Genomic DNA, 17680 nt, shown 5'->3' on the forward strand with positions numbered 1-17680 from the left:
CAACACAAAGCATCACTGCTGATGCCAACACAAAGCATCACTGCCGATGCCAACACAAAGCATCACTGCTGATGCCAACACAAAGCATCACTGCTGATGCCAACACAAAGCATCACTGCTGATGTCAACACAAAGCATCACTGCTGATGTCAACACAAAGCATCACTGCTGATGTCAACACAAAGCATCACTGCTGATGCCAACACAAAGCATCACTGCTGATGTCAACACAAAGCATCACTGCCGATGTCAACACAAAGCATCACTGCTGATGTCAACACAAAGCATCACTGCTGATGTCAACACAAAGCATCACTGCTGATGCCAACACAAAGCATCACTGCTGATGCCAACACAAAGCATCACTGCTGATGCCAACACAAAGCATCACTGCTGATGTCAACACAAAGCATCACTGCTGATGCCAACACAAAGCATCACTGCTGATGTCAACACAAAGCATCACTGCTGATGCCAACACAAAGCATCACTGCTGATGTCAACACAAAGCATCACTGCTGATGTCAACACAAAGCATCACTGCTGATGTCAACACCGCCATTTGACCTTTACAGACAAATTTATATTCATAAATACCGTAGACGAAAGTAGGAGATATTAAAAATGGTGTAGCTCACCAAAGAATTGGCCGATTTGAACATAAACAACGACGATCGAAAGGTAAAGACACACATATTTCATTTCCGAGTAGATCGAAAAGAATGTGCCTGTGCGTTTAGGTTTGGCACTAGCGTGTGTTAATAAACTACAACAAGGTCTGCCGAAGCACGCATCCTGCGGGCGTAATACCCAATTCACACCTACAACAATTGGCGTTGCTATAGTTTGTCTTATAGTAGTCTGAGGTTGCAAGTATTGGACAAGTTTAATAGTATCGAGCTAACCTAATAAATCGATTGAAACGACTTTGAGACGGATAAACTTGTGGGACGAATAAACTTGTTATGGGACGAATCGACGAGTGTTACGTAATCGGCAAGCAAGCCTTAGTACATACCTGTTGATGTACGGTTGGGTTGTCCGGTTGTTGAGGACATCTCACCTATCTCCGGACCATGAACTCGGGTAAAACGCAATGTTTTCTTTTGCAAGCCACGGGTATGTTTAGAACGAGGAGATTTGATGGGTTTGACCTTTTAACTTCCGCATTCGCTGGATCCCGGCGTTCCTTGCGCGAAACGACGTCAACTATATAGGTCTCAAACTACCAATTATATTTTCATAGGCGCCAATGTAAGCATTTTCGTTTATTTTTTGTACCAGATTGCTTCAAGTCACATCGTGTGAAATGCTGAATTGTCCATCTTTAAATGGCGGTGGTCGTCGCCCAGTGCGTGATCGAATTTCATGTAAACAAACAATGTATTTTACACGCGTTGTATACGTCGCTATATATCAAACAGAACGCGGCGCGACGACCACCGCCCTTTAAAAACAACAACCACTTTTGCGAAGCCAGAACCAAATTATAACTCGATTGGAAAACGTTCCTTTTGTACCACCACCCCTACCCCTACCCAATGTATGCCTCCTACGGACACTAGTATAGTTATCTAGAGAGGGCATATACAATTTAATTGGGGGGTTGGGGTTAGAATTAGGATTATTGTTGGGGGTTCGAAAAAATGCTGAAAATTAATTAACGTATTTACATTGGAAGAGAGTTATAATAAGTTTTACTACAGCTTACTTCGCGTTCTGATTGGCAGAGAAACTCTAAATATATTACACACTGAGTTGGAACCTTTGTAACAGTATTTTTATACGGTCAAACTGAAAATATAAAATATTTGCATTTTAAAATCATTGTCTTCCCCCTTTTCGCATAAAGATTTGACGTGATTATGAGGATGAGGATTTTATGAAAAGTAAAACGTTCATGAATTGTTTTTGTTTTGTTTAACGGTTTATGTATCCCGTAACGCAAAGTTCGGGTTACTAAATGATTTGGACGCCCAATGTGGACGTTCAACAAAAACAAAAATGTATGTTGCTCGTAACTCGAAGTTCTGTCAACTGTCAACATCGAGCAGTGGCGGCGGCACCGGGGCCCGGGTACCGTGGGGGCAGTGAGGGTCTAGATTTCAAAATTTTCCCGGGAGAGCATTCCCCCCCAAAAAAATGTCGCGCCTTCGGCGCTCAATTTGTTGACATCATGATTCACATAAAATCTTCGCCCACCACAGTCAATAAAAGCTGCCGCCGCTTCTGGCGAGTCACACTGGCAATTTCGGCTTGGTTTCACAAAAGTGGGTGTGGTCATTTTTTAGCTCGATGTTTTGGTAACTCGATGTCCGTGACTCAAACAATTCAGCCTCTGGCTGGAAGTAGGTGTTTCTGCAATCTGATTAAAATAAGATCCTGGTTGGCTTAATTTTGTTTTTATATAATTACTAGAATTATTATTTATTTCAATTACCTATAATCACGGCACGTGATCATTGAAATGCATACGAGTATATACAGTATGTACAAACAGTACAAACAAACATTTTCACATTTTACAGACCAGCGAGGAGACAAGTTCTACGTTTCCACTAATGCCTACTACTGCCTGGCGCCGTGACACTGATTTAAGGAGGTTATTGGTGCATACGGGTGAAAGGGGAGACCCTGAGAAATATGGTTCTGACCCGTGTAATTGTCCTAGGTGTAATACCACAGGGAGCCCAGGAACTATAATCAACTGTAATACGCAGTCTCTATGAGCGGGGGGGGGGGTATCGGCTGGTATCCAGTGTAAGAAATAGACAAGGGATGAAGGCTCCAGCCAGCTCACATTTTTTAAACTCGAAAAAACAGACGAAAAGAACGAAAAATAAAATATAAAAAAAATACCAGGTTGAAGAATATTAGTTGCTTCTTCAAATTTCGCCAAAGCCCTACTTACATTTTACCGATATCTGCAGAATAAATCAAGAAAACTACACAAATTGACTCCATTTAGGAATTCCTAACGGTTTGCCCGAACGCATGGCACAGTTGGGGGCGTGGCCTGTTCAGCATTTGTCAACAGCCAATCACAAGACTGGTTACGAACCACATCGAGGTCACGACTCGGTTAGTCTTGCTCAACTGGTTCGTAACCAATCTTGTGATTGGTTGTTGATAAATGCTGAACAGGCCACGCCTCCAACGGTGTCGTGCGTTCGGACTAACCGTTAGGAATTCCTAAATGGAGTCAATTTGTGCAGTTTTCTTGATTTATTCTGCAGATATCGGTAAAATGTAGGTAAGGCTTTGGCGAAATTCGAAGGAGCAACTAATATTCTTCAACCTGGTATTTTTTTTAGATTTTATTTTTTATTTTTTTCGTCTGTTTTTTCGAGTTTAAAAAATGTGAGCTGGCTGGAGCCTTCATCCCTTGTCTATTTCTTACACAAGATACCAGCCGATACCCCCCCCCCCCCCCCGCTCATAGAGACTGCGTATTACAGTTGATTATAGTTCCTGGGCTCCCTGTGGTAATACTTGTCCTTTTATTACAGACTCTAATCGTATATTTGGTCCCAAGGGAGATGTTGAGGTCAAATATCCGTTCAGTTGTATCACTATGAATGTTGTATATTGCATTTCATGTATTAAATGCGGGAAACTTTATATTGGTTCTACAGTTCGTCGACTGGGTGATCGGTTTGCTGAGCATCTACGGCAAACTAGACAGAAAAATCGTTATTATCCGGTTTCACTTCATTTTAATTCTAGTGGACATAATATTACAGATATGTCTATTTCTGGTGTATGTGTTGTCAATGGCAACGAAAATCAGCTCAGGCGTGTCGAGGAGGAAACCGTTGTGTCGTCACCGGAAGCGCTGTCCCAGCACAATCGGTGTTGAAAGAACGACGACCTGCAGCGTCAATGGGAGGAAACTATATTCCGCCTTGGAACTAAAGAACCCCATGGTATTAACAAACAGTTCAACTCGTTTAGAGCCATTGCTCGAAACGTCTAGCTATTTTTAATAGTTATTTAGGACTACGATTACCAATTATTACCAAACGCTTCAGCGTGGTATTAAGATTTTGTTTTCAGGCTTGGGTGGTACCAAGGTGGAAAATGGTTGCACATATAGGGGGTAATTCCTGGAATTGCAATAGAGAGGGTTCAGGCCGAAATACATATATATAGTGTTTCCATGTTTCGTCTGATATTTCTGTGGTATTCTGCTGCTGTAAATAATGCAAGATTTGTTCCGAAATTCAGTGTGTTGTGTGCACTCCAGGGTTATTCGTTTTTTGCTCAAAACACCCCTATTTTTTAATGGCAGAGTCGAATAGTTTCACTCCCACTGGGAAATCTGCATTGTTACTTGAATGAGAGCTAACTAAACACATTTTCCAGACCGGCGAAAGTGTATGCAACAGCCAATTTTAACAGCCTGTCACGTGATTTTAGTCTGAATGTCAACATCAAAAGAGGCTAATCCATTTACGCAGGTATAACTGGGAATAGAATATGTGAGGGATTGTATCAACAGAGATGTGTATAATGAAAAGTAACATCTATTCTTCTTTTGCATCGCTGAGCATTTCTGTTTTAGTATACTGGTTTGAAAATGTTGAATTTGCATGATTTGCAATGTGTTTTTTTTACTGAAACTCCCCTATTGATCGAATCCCGGGTTTGAAAGAGAACGGCACACCACGTGATTCGTTTGAATACAATGGTGAAGGCACGCAAGCATGACTTAGGTTGTCAGCAGTAGTCGCTGAGCTTCACGCTACAGCTTTACTTGTGATGTTGCTTGTTAGCCGTGGATTGAATTAATCTTGATTACCGGTTAAAATGTTGCTTATTTGGCGTTGGTGATCTTTATTTGGAACTGGGTAACGTCGCCAGCAGAAACCTCCTGGGATTTTGATGTTGATGGTTGCGCCTCCAAGGCAATCGCTAATTTTACTGCGGGTGGATCTTCCAAGAGCCCTTCGGGGTTTATAAAACTCATTCAACATACATAAAGTTCTCTCAATCGTAGTAGTCCATGTGATGTACACCTATTATGCCAAACATGTTGCTGAACGATTTTGCCAATGAAAACAAGCCGGTTGGCGATCCACTCCACTAAAAAAAACTAGCAATATGTTTTCGGCTGTTGCCATGGTAGGACATGAACGTGAAGCTAACGTCGGTTTATAACTAAAACCGGGCACCGTATACAAAGTTCGCAAAAAAACATTCAGTCCTTAGAAGTCATTTTATTTTATTGCTAGGACGTATGCTGTTGTTAGGGATTGGTCAGTTACTTCGGGCTGGGGGGTGGATCAGTAGGGGGGTTACCCTGTTTTTGATTTTGCGAATGGGGGGTCACCCTGTTTTCCACAATTCACACACGCGCTTATGCATATATATTTTTTTAAATTTTATTTCAGAACAATAGATTAAAAAGTTAATCGTACAAATGTGTTCTTAATAATAACTTAATAATAATTTGTTGATGCAAAAAATGTTATAGGCTAAATATTTTGGGGTTGAAGTTGACAAATAACTAACAGATTATGCAATGCGGCAGAGCCCCATGCAATTATACAGTTAAGTTTTGAACACATCCCAAGTCCATGTGATATAAGATTATTTTATTTAAAGTCTGAAGTCACCATTGTATAAGATATTTACTGGATTTATCCAATTGTAGCTGGAGACGGAAAAACACAGCAATTAGTACAAAGAGCAGTGACAGTTTTTGTTCAGCAAATCAAAAAAGTTAAATGGATTCATGTATATAAATAAATAGTTTTTTTTGTTTTTTTTTAACTTTTAAATATGCATATTTTGCTCTGTAAAATACCAAAATCCAACACAAATTTATACAAAAATCAAAGTGTCCTTTGTTTTCATAAGCACAGACTGTGCTTCAGGTGTAAAGCTTTCCTGGTCTATAAGATATGAAAGATATATTAAATCCAAATTAGTTTTCAAACCGCCTGGATTCAAATCCTCTTTTCCTATCTTATAAGGGCGTTTATCAAGTGAGTACTCCACAGCTTCGTTTTTATTTACTATCTTTAGCAGCATAGATTTCCCTACTTCCTGCAGCCTTTTCTGTAGTCGTTTTTTGGCTTTATGCTTCCCCTTCCCTCCTAAGGTGACTGGTCTATTAAATGCAAACACTAAAAATTACGGCAAACCACGATATTTTCAATGCACATCATACATTTTGTAATCATGTCAGAGCCAAAACTGTTAATGTTTCTTTGTTTTTCGGGGGGGTCAGCATGTTTTAAAATATGTTAGGGGGTCGCCCACTTTTTGTTGTTGATAGGGGTGGGTCAACTGAGATTTACAGCTGACAAAATGGAATCTGTCGACCCCCCCCCCAGGTCAGAGTAACTGAACAATCCCTTAAATTTATTTCCAACCGATAGTATTTTCTAGATTGCAGGCAGCATTTACAGTTCATTCAAAGTTCAAAGTTGCGTCGGGATTACGTTGATACAGTGTAACAATGTCGGCGTCGGTGATCTCTTACCGGTGTGCAACGTAGCCAAAATAAAAGGCATGAATACAAGACTAGTGGGAGGTAATAAATTTGGGGTCGAAAGTATTCAAAAAACAGTTTTTGGCTGTTGCCATGGTAGCTGTGGACCAGGATTGTTTTGCCAATTAGTGACGGTACGACCTGCCTGTCAATTATAAACAAAATTAGCCAAGCCAAAAAAAATCTCAGTAAATTGTTGCCCACACTCAAGCGGATTAGAATGAGCTACGTCCATGCTTTTTAATCATAGAAATGTAGGGTTTGATACATTTGGCGGGAAGGTATTAAAAAATTCAGTTGTTGGCTGTTTCCATGGAAACGGTGGTCAGAATTTGTTTTCAGATTTTACCAATAGTAACTTTGTGCCCACACTCAAGCTGAGCAAAATGAGCTATGTCTGAGGTGTTGTATCCAAAATTTGTAGGAGATACATTTCCTGATAACTAGGGTGAAGGTGTGACCTACCTGCTAAGTTTGAGCGAAATCGGCCAAGCCAAACAAATCACAGAAGAATTAATACGTGAAAACACTAGAAATCACACACACACACACAGATACACAAAATTAAAGTGATTTTAAGGGCAATCCAAGTGGAGCGAATCGCCAATACCATGTTCATTTGCATATTGACCGTGAAAATACCAAAAACATCATTGCATGGGTGATATGCAAATTAGTTTTAGTCAAAATAAGTTACTGCTTAGAAGTACCATTACTGTTGTTCAAATTTACTTTCACTCGGCAAATATATTCATGTACCCAAACGTAAAGTATCGTACTTCTAAATATTGTTTATTTCTGCTATGTTTCGAAAAACGCTACTCTTGAACGGACTACTTTATTCGCTCTCAGACCTCATTTGCATATGGGGTGTGGAAGTACCGATTTTGATTTCAGGGACGAATCAAAATAAACTGCAGTATATATGTAATAATGTGGAATACTTCCTTTCACTGTGATCATTTTTCCGCTAAAATAAATTCCAGTGAAAATGCCATTTCCCTCATACTCTATTGAGACTTGACACAGCACAGTGAAAATTTGATTCACACCGTATGCTTGAAAACTTTTCATCGAAAATAAATTAAGTGAAATTCTGTGTGATTTCATGAGAGTTGAAAATGAAAAAATTATATGACACCCAACCCTACCACTCCATACACAATGTAACCACACCTCAAAAACATCCTTTCACCAGTGTATTCTATTTGAATTCAGGAGAAATTTAAATAAACAAATTATATGACAACGAACTTAATTATAATTTCAACCTCTAGTTCAGCACTGATTAAATAAACTACCTCGTCTTTATGCCAACTTGAAGTTATTCAATGCCTACATCAGTGACTTCAAAATCTATGTTTCAATTCCAAGAATTTCACTTGCTATTAATTGTATGGGAGTGCCAGTCTTTTATTTTCTATTGTAATGTCAATTTCTTGTGATTACTCGGAAAATGAAGTTGTAACCACAGACCACAGTGCTGCAACTAAATCCTGGTATAAGCACCGGTTAGGCAGTCTTGAACTATGCATGTGAAGCCAGCTGAGAGGTATATCCAATCCTATAGATTTCTCATTGTTTGGTAACTATTTGCTGCAAATGCAACAAAAATCAATATAAAAATATTACCCACACAGCATTCTACAGGTTACTTGTTATCTTCTATATATCGAGTGTGAAGACAGCGTTTAATTCGATTTGCGTTCGATTCGCGTTCAATTCGTGTTCGATTCACGTTCGATTCGTGTTCGATTGACTTACAAATTGAAATATATATAATTTACACAAAAGTGTATATATAGCATATTTTGTGTAGGAAATATGGGGATCGATCTATTTCTTTTAGGAAAAATCATGGTTATAAATAGTCTCGCTCACATCGGAAGTCACGTGTGCTCAAACAAGTATAAAATAGCCCTAGAAACAGACACGAAACGCATAAATATGTTTTAAAAATGAATCTTATGTAAAAAAATTATCACCACTCAATTTAAAAACAAATAAAATCTTTTAAACAAGGACGTTAAGGGACGATGTCAACAGATCGATGTCGGATAAAAAAAACTTATTTGCTTTAGTTTGGGGTTGGGGTGACCTCAAAAGGGGTTCATCCTACAAAAACGATTTTATTTTTTAATGAAGTCAAAAAAATGTTGGAGTTTTGTAGTTCGTTTTTTTTTTCCTATCCAATCATGAACAAAAATAACAGAAAATGAAAAAAGCAAAACATCCAAGACGAGAAAATGGTTTGGTCCGAGTGTAAATTTGTGCTTCAAATGAGGTCAATTTCAGGGCATGGAATTCGAACCAACTACTATGCCATACTACTGTCCGATTATCAATTTGTATTTAATGGTGATATATAGAAGATAATATTTGGTAATCGTAGTCCTAAATAACTATTAAAAATAGCTAGACGTTTCGAGCAATGGCTCTTTATCGATAGCATAGAAGAAAGTGTTGTATTTAATGGTGAATGTAGTCTGCGGTCATGATCAATATTTATCAATTAAGTTTTAGTGGGGTGGGGGACTAAAGGAATTAAGTTTGTTATCCTACATTGAACTTTCGGCGTTGTACCTAATAGAGTTTTCATTTATAATCATTGCCCTTGACTTTCCGCGCATTCGCAGACGCGTAAAGGAACTGACACTATTAAGTATTTATAACCTTGATTTCCACAGAAAATACTAAATTGTTCTCTATTTCCCGCTCAAAAATATTGTTAAATTAGCTGAAATTGCTATATATCAACATTTGAGTGGATTATAGGTATTTCAGTGGACGTTTCAATCGTACGTGAATCGAACGCGAATTAAACGCGAACCGAACGCGAATCGAACTTCAAACACACAGTAAACGTGTCTGTAATACTACAATAAAGCCATGCTCATACATACTGCCTGCTTAGATTTACAGATTTGCTATGTTCTATGCAAATTTATAACAAAAGAAACAGTTTTTTTTATTCGCTCAACTTTGTTTATTTAGTGAAATATTATTGTCATACATAATTCAATTTTTGAAACAACAGAAGCTAACACATAATAACGATAATCAAATTTGTGTTTGAAGTTCGAAAGTAGTTGCGTTATTTCCGGTTTCAACTAGTTCGAAAATAGAACGTCCTTGAGCGCAATAAAATCACACGTAGAACGCCTTCCGAACCAGACATTAGCAGCATAAACTTATTGCAAATTTGTCCAATTTTGGGGCCAGTATGGAGGGAGACCTAGCTCGAGCCATTCCATTAGAGCGCGTCCGTTCCATTAGAGAGCGTTCCATTAGAGAGCGGTCACGTGACGTGTGATCACCTGACAAGTGCTGGATACACGCTCTAACGGAAAATACCGTGACGTTCAGCGAATTTACGAACCGTTACGAAAGAGTTTGCTCGTTCGAAGACCGTTTTTGTAAAAGCGACAGCCTTGGTCGATACACTGTTCATTTACACAATCTTTCCTGGCACCATACGCACTCACACTGTTAGCGGCGGAGTGAAACGCGCCCATGTCATGCCATTAACCGATTACTGACGTCTATGTATTTCATGTCTTTGGCATGAAAGCTATAAAATATATAAAATACAATGCCTTGCTATCGTTTGAACATTTCAAATATTTAATTAGTCTAGCGTTTTGTTTTTTTCATTCCATTGGAGACGAGTCAAACCACCCTCTAACGTCGCTCTATTTACTTGAATTGATATATCAAATCGAGTAAATAGAGCGAGGTTAAAGAGTGGTTTGAGTCAAACCGTCCTGTAATGGAATGAAGAGCGACTCGTCTGTAATGGAATGACAATATCGCTTGGCCAATTAAATAATTGAAACATTCAAAACTGTTAGAATATATTGTATTAAATATATTTAATAGCTCCCATATCAATTCAAGTAAATAGAGCGACGTTAGAGGGTGGTTTGGGTCATACCGTCCTGTAATGAAATGAAGAGCGACTCGTCTCCAATGGAATGAAAAAAAAATGCTAGACTAGTTAAATATTTGAAAAGTTCAAACGATAGCAAGACATTGTATTTTATATATTTTATAGCTTTCATGCCAAAGACATGAAATACATAGACGTCAGTAATCGGTTAATGGCATGACATGGGCGCGTTTCACTCCGCCGCTAACAGTGTGAGTGCGTATGGTGCCAGGAAAGATTGTGTAAATGAACAGTGTATCGACCAAGGCTGTCGCTTTTAAAAAAAAACGGTCTTCGAACGAGCAAACTCTTTCGTAACGGTTCGTAAATTCTCTAAACATAACGGTATTTTCCGTTAGAGCGTGTATCCAGCACTTGTCAGGTGATCACACGTCACGTGACCGCTCTCTAATGGAACGCTCTCTAATGGAACGGACGCGCTCTAATGGAATGGCTCGAGCTAGGTCTATTCGACCTGCAGCGTCAATGGCATTCAATCTTGAATAATCGGCCATTGAACTGCTCATCCACAAAGTGATCGTGACTAATGGGTCGTTATGGCACGTGTCAGTATAGCTGTCTTCGATTGCGTGGGCAAACACAATCACACATCTATTGAATAAACAACTATGACAATGAATCATGTTTCATGGAGTATTGTTATTCACTTTCACATGTTAGTGTGTCGACGCATTACAGAGTGTTATTGTGAGCGTTTACGCCGTTGGGTAATGAGCGACTCGAAGATTGAAGTACAGTATATTGAATCATTGAATCTGGAAGACATCAAAAACCAAAAATAAAAATTGAAGATAGAAAGTGTGCGAAATTACTGAAGATGAGCTACGCTTTTTCACATCATGTAGTCTTTATACTGAGGCCGGAGTAAGATTATACACACAATTTTCAGAATCAATTGATAATACACGGACAAACTTGTTTACATTTTAAATGCTGAGAAAAGACAATTGATAAAAGAATTAATTGAATACTTAAAAAACAGCATATACGACAAGAAAACAATGTTATCAGTGTTATTAAATAAAAACTTATAGAAATGTAATATTTTAATTTTTATCTTCAAGTACCAGTAATATTTCTTTACTGTATCTTTATAATAAGTATAGTTTTAGTTTTTAGAATAGTTTGTTATACTTTTATTACATTTGTATTCACCTAAATTGAATTTCTTTCAATATGGTTGTAATAAAGAATTATCTTATCTTATTATTTGTTTGTTTGCTCATTGTGTTTGTGCAAAAATGTACGGTCTCTGCGGAGTAACCGGTGTTAGATAAATCTACAGGTTCAATAGTAAGAAAAAAATGCTCTCTTAACAGAAGTTCAAAAACTAAAAGTGTGAAAAGGTATGCAATGACTCTCCATCCCCGATTTCACGTGGTTCACCCCGAATTGATAGTTGATGCAGTCACATTAAAATATTGACAAGAAGATAACGTTCTCCTCATGTACTACCCTTTGATCTGACCACATATTTATTGTCTCTAACTTTTCTGTTCCTTTCAAAAAAAAGTATTTCTTTTACTCTAGTTGTGTAATTTGTTGCATTTTTGGCTTTATTTTATTATTCAGCTTTTCGATATCGTATGCTTGAACATTTTCTTGTTGTGACATTGTCTTTGCTTTGTTGACTACAATATTTAATCGACGTTCCCTGAAATGTTATATATATATATATTTATTCAGTACCATTGGCCATAGGCCATAATGTACACACTTAAATGTAACACAAATAAATAAATCGTTTGACAAGAATAATCACTGCTACTGCTTGTCTGAATATTACAAATTTATACTTCACTTATGAATACCAAATTAAATTTATATTTCAGTTAAATTTCCCTCCAACAAACTATGACGTTTTTGTAAAGAGTAGAATACGTATTTTGCAAGATTTTGTATTATATGTGTATTTTCAGATTGCAGTAGCAAAATAAATTTCCATTCAAGCGCTGGGCAATAGTAAAACTTGTGTATAAAACGAGTTCTAATTTCCTCAAATTTGGGGCATTGTAATAGAAAGTGGAACTCGTTTTCAATGAGATTACAACCAAGAGGACACAATCTTTGGTCAAGTGGTATTCCCAATGCCCTACCCTTTTCAATCATGAGCTCATGAGCAGATATTCTAAAACAAGCGAGAGATTTTCTAAAAACACTTATAGTAATAGAATCCAGATATTTTTCCCCGGCTAATAATTTGTTAAATTTAGAATAAGTGCATAATTTTGAACTATTACCAATCTGATCATGCCACTGTTGCTGGGAATTATCTAGACACCGTTGGTTAAACTGTAGCAGAAAACAATTTGGGTTATTCACATACTGGCTTTCCCATACGTGTGCAAAACCAAAATTACATAACAAATCCTTAACATATGTTGCCCAACAATTGAATCCCCTTTGTACCCTGTCATATTGATAGCCATAACATTCTTTTACTAAAACAGAGGAATCACCACCTATACATTTTAACCAATACCGAATTATTTCTTTGTTCACATGTGTTCTAATTAGATGTCTTCCCAACTCCCCCCTCACAGCAGAGTTTGTGGCCTTTGGGTGTACCCCTAAAACAAATTTACAAAATTTATGATGAACTGTTTCTGTATCGTAAGATTTAAGTGTTCCCCATATTGCACTGCCATAAAGCAGGATTGGGAGAATTTTGCAGTCAAAAACACGAAACGCAATAGCTGGTTTGAACCCATCATATTTGTAAAGAATACTTTTAATACTGTGCATGGCTTTCGTTGCTTGTTCAGCAATGTGTTTTTGGGCCTGATACCAGATACCTGAACTAGAAAAAAGAACCCCCAAATAGTTATATTTTGAGACTATTTCAATTTCATTCCCGTTCCAAAACCACTTTTCAGATTTCTTTAGTCTACCCGATTTGCGAAAAACAACAATTTTTGATTTATTCAAATTTACTGTTAACCTCCATCTTTTACAGTAATTTGCTAATCTATTTAGAAGACGCTGTAGACCAATGGGAGATTTACTAAATAATGCGAGGTCATCAGCATATAATAAATACATTAATTTTAAAGTGTTTACATAGAATACAGTTTCAACACCTTGTGTAAGAGCCTTTTCTATATCATTTATATAAAAACAAAAAAGTAATGGGGAAATAACTGAGCCTTGTTGCAGGCCTGTTCCAATTTTAAACAGATCAGTCACACCATGTGGGGTTTTAACTACTGCCTTAACATGTGTATACATTGAGAACAAAGTTGTTAATAGTCTGTCTCTCATTCCTGCCTTTGTTAATTTATAAAATAGTGAAATATGGTGGACCCTATCGAATGCTTTTTCATAATCTATAAAAGCACAATATAATCGACAATTGAGATGAAATACATATTTATCAATAATTGTGCTCAGAATAAACATATTATCTAATGTGCTTCGTTTCTTTCTAAAACCACTCTGATTTTCAACAATTCTACTATATTTATCAAACCATACTGTCAATCTTTCTGTCAGGATATTCATATATATTTTACTAATAACATTTAAAAGCATAATGCTCCGATAATTTTCAGGGTTATCCTTATGCCCTTTTTTATACACTGGTGTTATTAATCCAATTGCCCACTTTTCAGGAAAATAACCTTGTTCAAGTAATACATTAAATAAAGTAAATAACATTTCAACAATTTTCTGTGGTGCATCTTTCCAAAATTCCGAAGAAATTCCATCTTGCCCAGGGGCTTTATTATTTTTTAGTTTCTTTATGCTCTTTTTAATTTCCTCTTGTGTGATAGGGCAGTCAAGGTCAGTATTATCAACCTCTGTGTTCTCAATGTCATCAAAATTTAACCTTGTTACATAATCATTTACTGAATCAAAAAAATCCGCCATATCCTCATCCCCTATAAAATTGTTATTAAACAGATGTTTAAAATAATCATGCCACTCTTTCTGGGTAATAATTTTAGACACATTTTCGTATCGTTGCCGAAATTTCTGCCAAAATTGCCGTGAGTTTGAATAAGCAGCTAAGTTTACAAGTTCATTTTGTCTCATTTCCAAATAATTTAACTTTTTCTCTTTAATCAATTTTCTATATTTCTTTTTTAATTTTAAGTAATATTCCAAACTTTTCCCATTTTGAGAATTTCTAAACTGATTTAGTGCACGTAATACTTCTTTTTTAGTTGCCGAACACTCTTTATCGAACCATAAATTTTCTCTCTTTTTAATATTATTTTTGGTCTCAGTTTTCATGTCAGTGGCACACAAAGAGACAATGTTCACCAAACCCGCTGCTGCTTCCTCGAGGTTTCCCATAATAATACTATCGTTAAAAGTAAGAGTTAATTGTTCAATTGGTTCAGTTTGAAAGTTATCAAGATACTGCTGTTTTTTCTGTTGCTCCCACCTTAACCTAGATGTGTCATTTTTGTTAACAATACAATTGTCCGAACTATCCTTAGTTGGATTTACCCCCACCTCATTTGGTAAGTTAAAACAATGTTAATTGAGTATTACAAAAAACACGTGGTCATCATCAATGTTTATATTCATGTTTTGGCTGTTGTCTATGTTTTCACCGTGAACAATGAATGAATGCAAAGGATTTACATCAGTGGATCGTTTACTTCTGTTGCTGCTTTGGGGATATGTTTTATGTTTGTATATTTTCTTCAATTTCTCCCAAAAGAATCTATAAACTATTGGGTTTTTTTCATTTCCATATTCTGAGACTGAACTGAGACGAAAAACGTATTAAAAATAATTGTATGGTTCCCACATTCGTCTGATATACATAAATAATCAAAGAAAGCTTAGAAAGAACTCCCGTGTGCTGAGAGTTTTGGAGACGCATTAAAAATTAATTCAAAATTACTTATACTTGAGATATTGATGGAATAGCTGAAAACTAATTATGCAAATAAGGTAACTAATATGAACAGATTTAAGTGTAAAACTAAAGGTCTGCACAATGCACCAAGTTTCATTGAAATGTGATTAGAACCAAAAAAATAATTATATTTATATAATAATTATTAATTATTATGCTAATTAGAGAATTAATATGAACAGATTTTAACCTAAAATTAATCAGGCTGTCTATTGTCCTAGAGCATTTATGTACCAAGTTTTATTCAAATGCGATGATCAATACTTGAGATATCAGTATTAATTAATTATGTTAATTAGGTGATTAAGAAGCATAAATATTTACCAAAAACTAATATGGTGCATGGTTCATTGAAATGTGATGGGTACTCTTTAAAAGTTTCATTGAAATCCAATGAGTGGTTTTTAGACATCAGTGCAACAGCCATAGAACAGCAAAAAATTAACTAATTATGCAAATTAGGTAATTAATAGGCACAATTATTTATCCCAAAATTAATCAGGTCTCTACATAGTTCTAGAAAAAATGTCGCAAGTCTCATTGAAATGTGATGATTAGTACTTGAGATATCAGGAGAAAAGCTGAAAATTAACTAATTATGCTAATAAGGTAATTAATATGCACAAATATTTTACCCAAAAACTAATTAGGTCTCTGCACAGTCCTCAAGTAACTATGTACCAAGTTCCATTGAAACGTGATCATTACTACTCGAAATATCAAAAGCTGAAAATTAATTAATTATGCAAATTAGGTACTTAATATGTACTGATATTACCCTAAAAACTATCAGGCCTTTGCAGTGTCATATGACACCTTTGTACCAAGTTTTATTGAAATGTTATGATTAGTACTTGAGATATCAGTGGAAAAACCGAAAATTGATTAATCATTATGTAAATTAGGTAATTAATAATATTAACAGATTTTTACCCAAAACTAATCAAATCTGCGCATTAGTTCAGAGCATCCATGTGCCAAGTTTCATTGAAATCCAATGAGAGGTTCTTCAAAAATCAGTGGAACAGCTTAAAATCAGTTAATTATCATGCAAATTAGGTAATTAATATTCATAGATTTTTACCCAAAACTAATCAAATCTGCGCACTAGTTCAGAGCATCCATGTGCCAAATTTCATCAAAATCCAATTAATGGTTCTTCAGATATCAGTGGAACAGTCTTGAAACAGCTAAAAATCAGCTAATTATCATGCAAATTAGGTAATTAATATTCATAAATTTTTACCAAAACTTAATCAACTCTGCGCATTATCCCAGAGTATCTATTTACCAAGTTTCACCAAAATTTGATTAGTGGTTCTTGAGATAACGGTGGAACAAAAAAAGTGACATACATACATACATACAGACATACATACATACATACAGACATACATACATACATACAGACATACAGACAGGGTAACTGCAAAACTTTTGTGCTTCGCACACGGGAGTCAAAAATCAGAATCATTATTATAATACTGCAGTCTGTATTGAATAAAATATATTGATTTCTTTTCTTTGACAGCCACGTGAAAATACATCTTGCTTTTGCCCAGACTTTTAGAGTTCATTGACCTTATCCCCACACACATTGTTTGCTCTGTAAAGTAGATATTTGTCGCAAATACACAAACTAATAAAACAGGCCTGACTAATGAAACAAAACATAGCTGAATCACATCGAACTTAGTATTTTAATTTGATGAACTGAAATGACAATGATTTTGTTTTAAGATTCTTTCCAGACACAAAAAGGTTGCGTGTGTAGCGCCTGTACACATGCAAATGCGTAACTAAGGTGACGAGGTTATTTGCCACTACGAATACTAGGCAGGCCTTAGAATCATTCTAAGCTCTATGCCGTAAGCTATAAACTCAACTCGACAAAGATAGTCTTGAACTTTGAAATTAACTATTCAGTAATTACATATAATATTCATTATGCATTCTAATGTCGAATTCAAAATAACCAATCACCGAGAATTACAACCAACTCATGTAGTGTTCGAATGCTACATTAGGTAGGTATGTAGTCTGAATGTAATTACTGAAGAAAAATTAAACAGAACTGATCCCCAGGAATGCGTTCTGTTTAATTTGAAATACATGTATTAATATACTGTCATGAATTTGTTTTTGCGTATCTGTTGACCGACTTAATTAGCTGATTATTAGCGAATCGCTGTGTTATGTCTGTCATCGTTTAGGTCTATTTGAAGTTTTGGACGGAACTTGGCTCAGAGATTTGGAACTAATTACCAGATAACCACCGCTTTTTAGACTATTCATTCTGACAGTTTATATTCATAGTTATTAATGTAGTGAACGATTAATCAAAAGATATGACGTATTC

Source organism: Saccoglossus kowalevskii, chromosome 3, assembly GCF_978046115.1.
Source record: "Saccoglossus kowalevskii chromosome 3, keSacKowa6.1, whole genome shotgun sequence".
In the NCBI taxonomy this organism is placed as follows: Eukaryota; Metazoa; Hemichordata; class Enteropneusta; family Harrimaniidae; genus Saccoglossus; species Saccoglossus kowalevskii.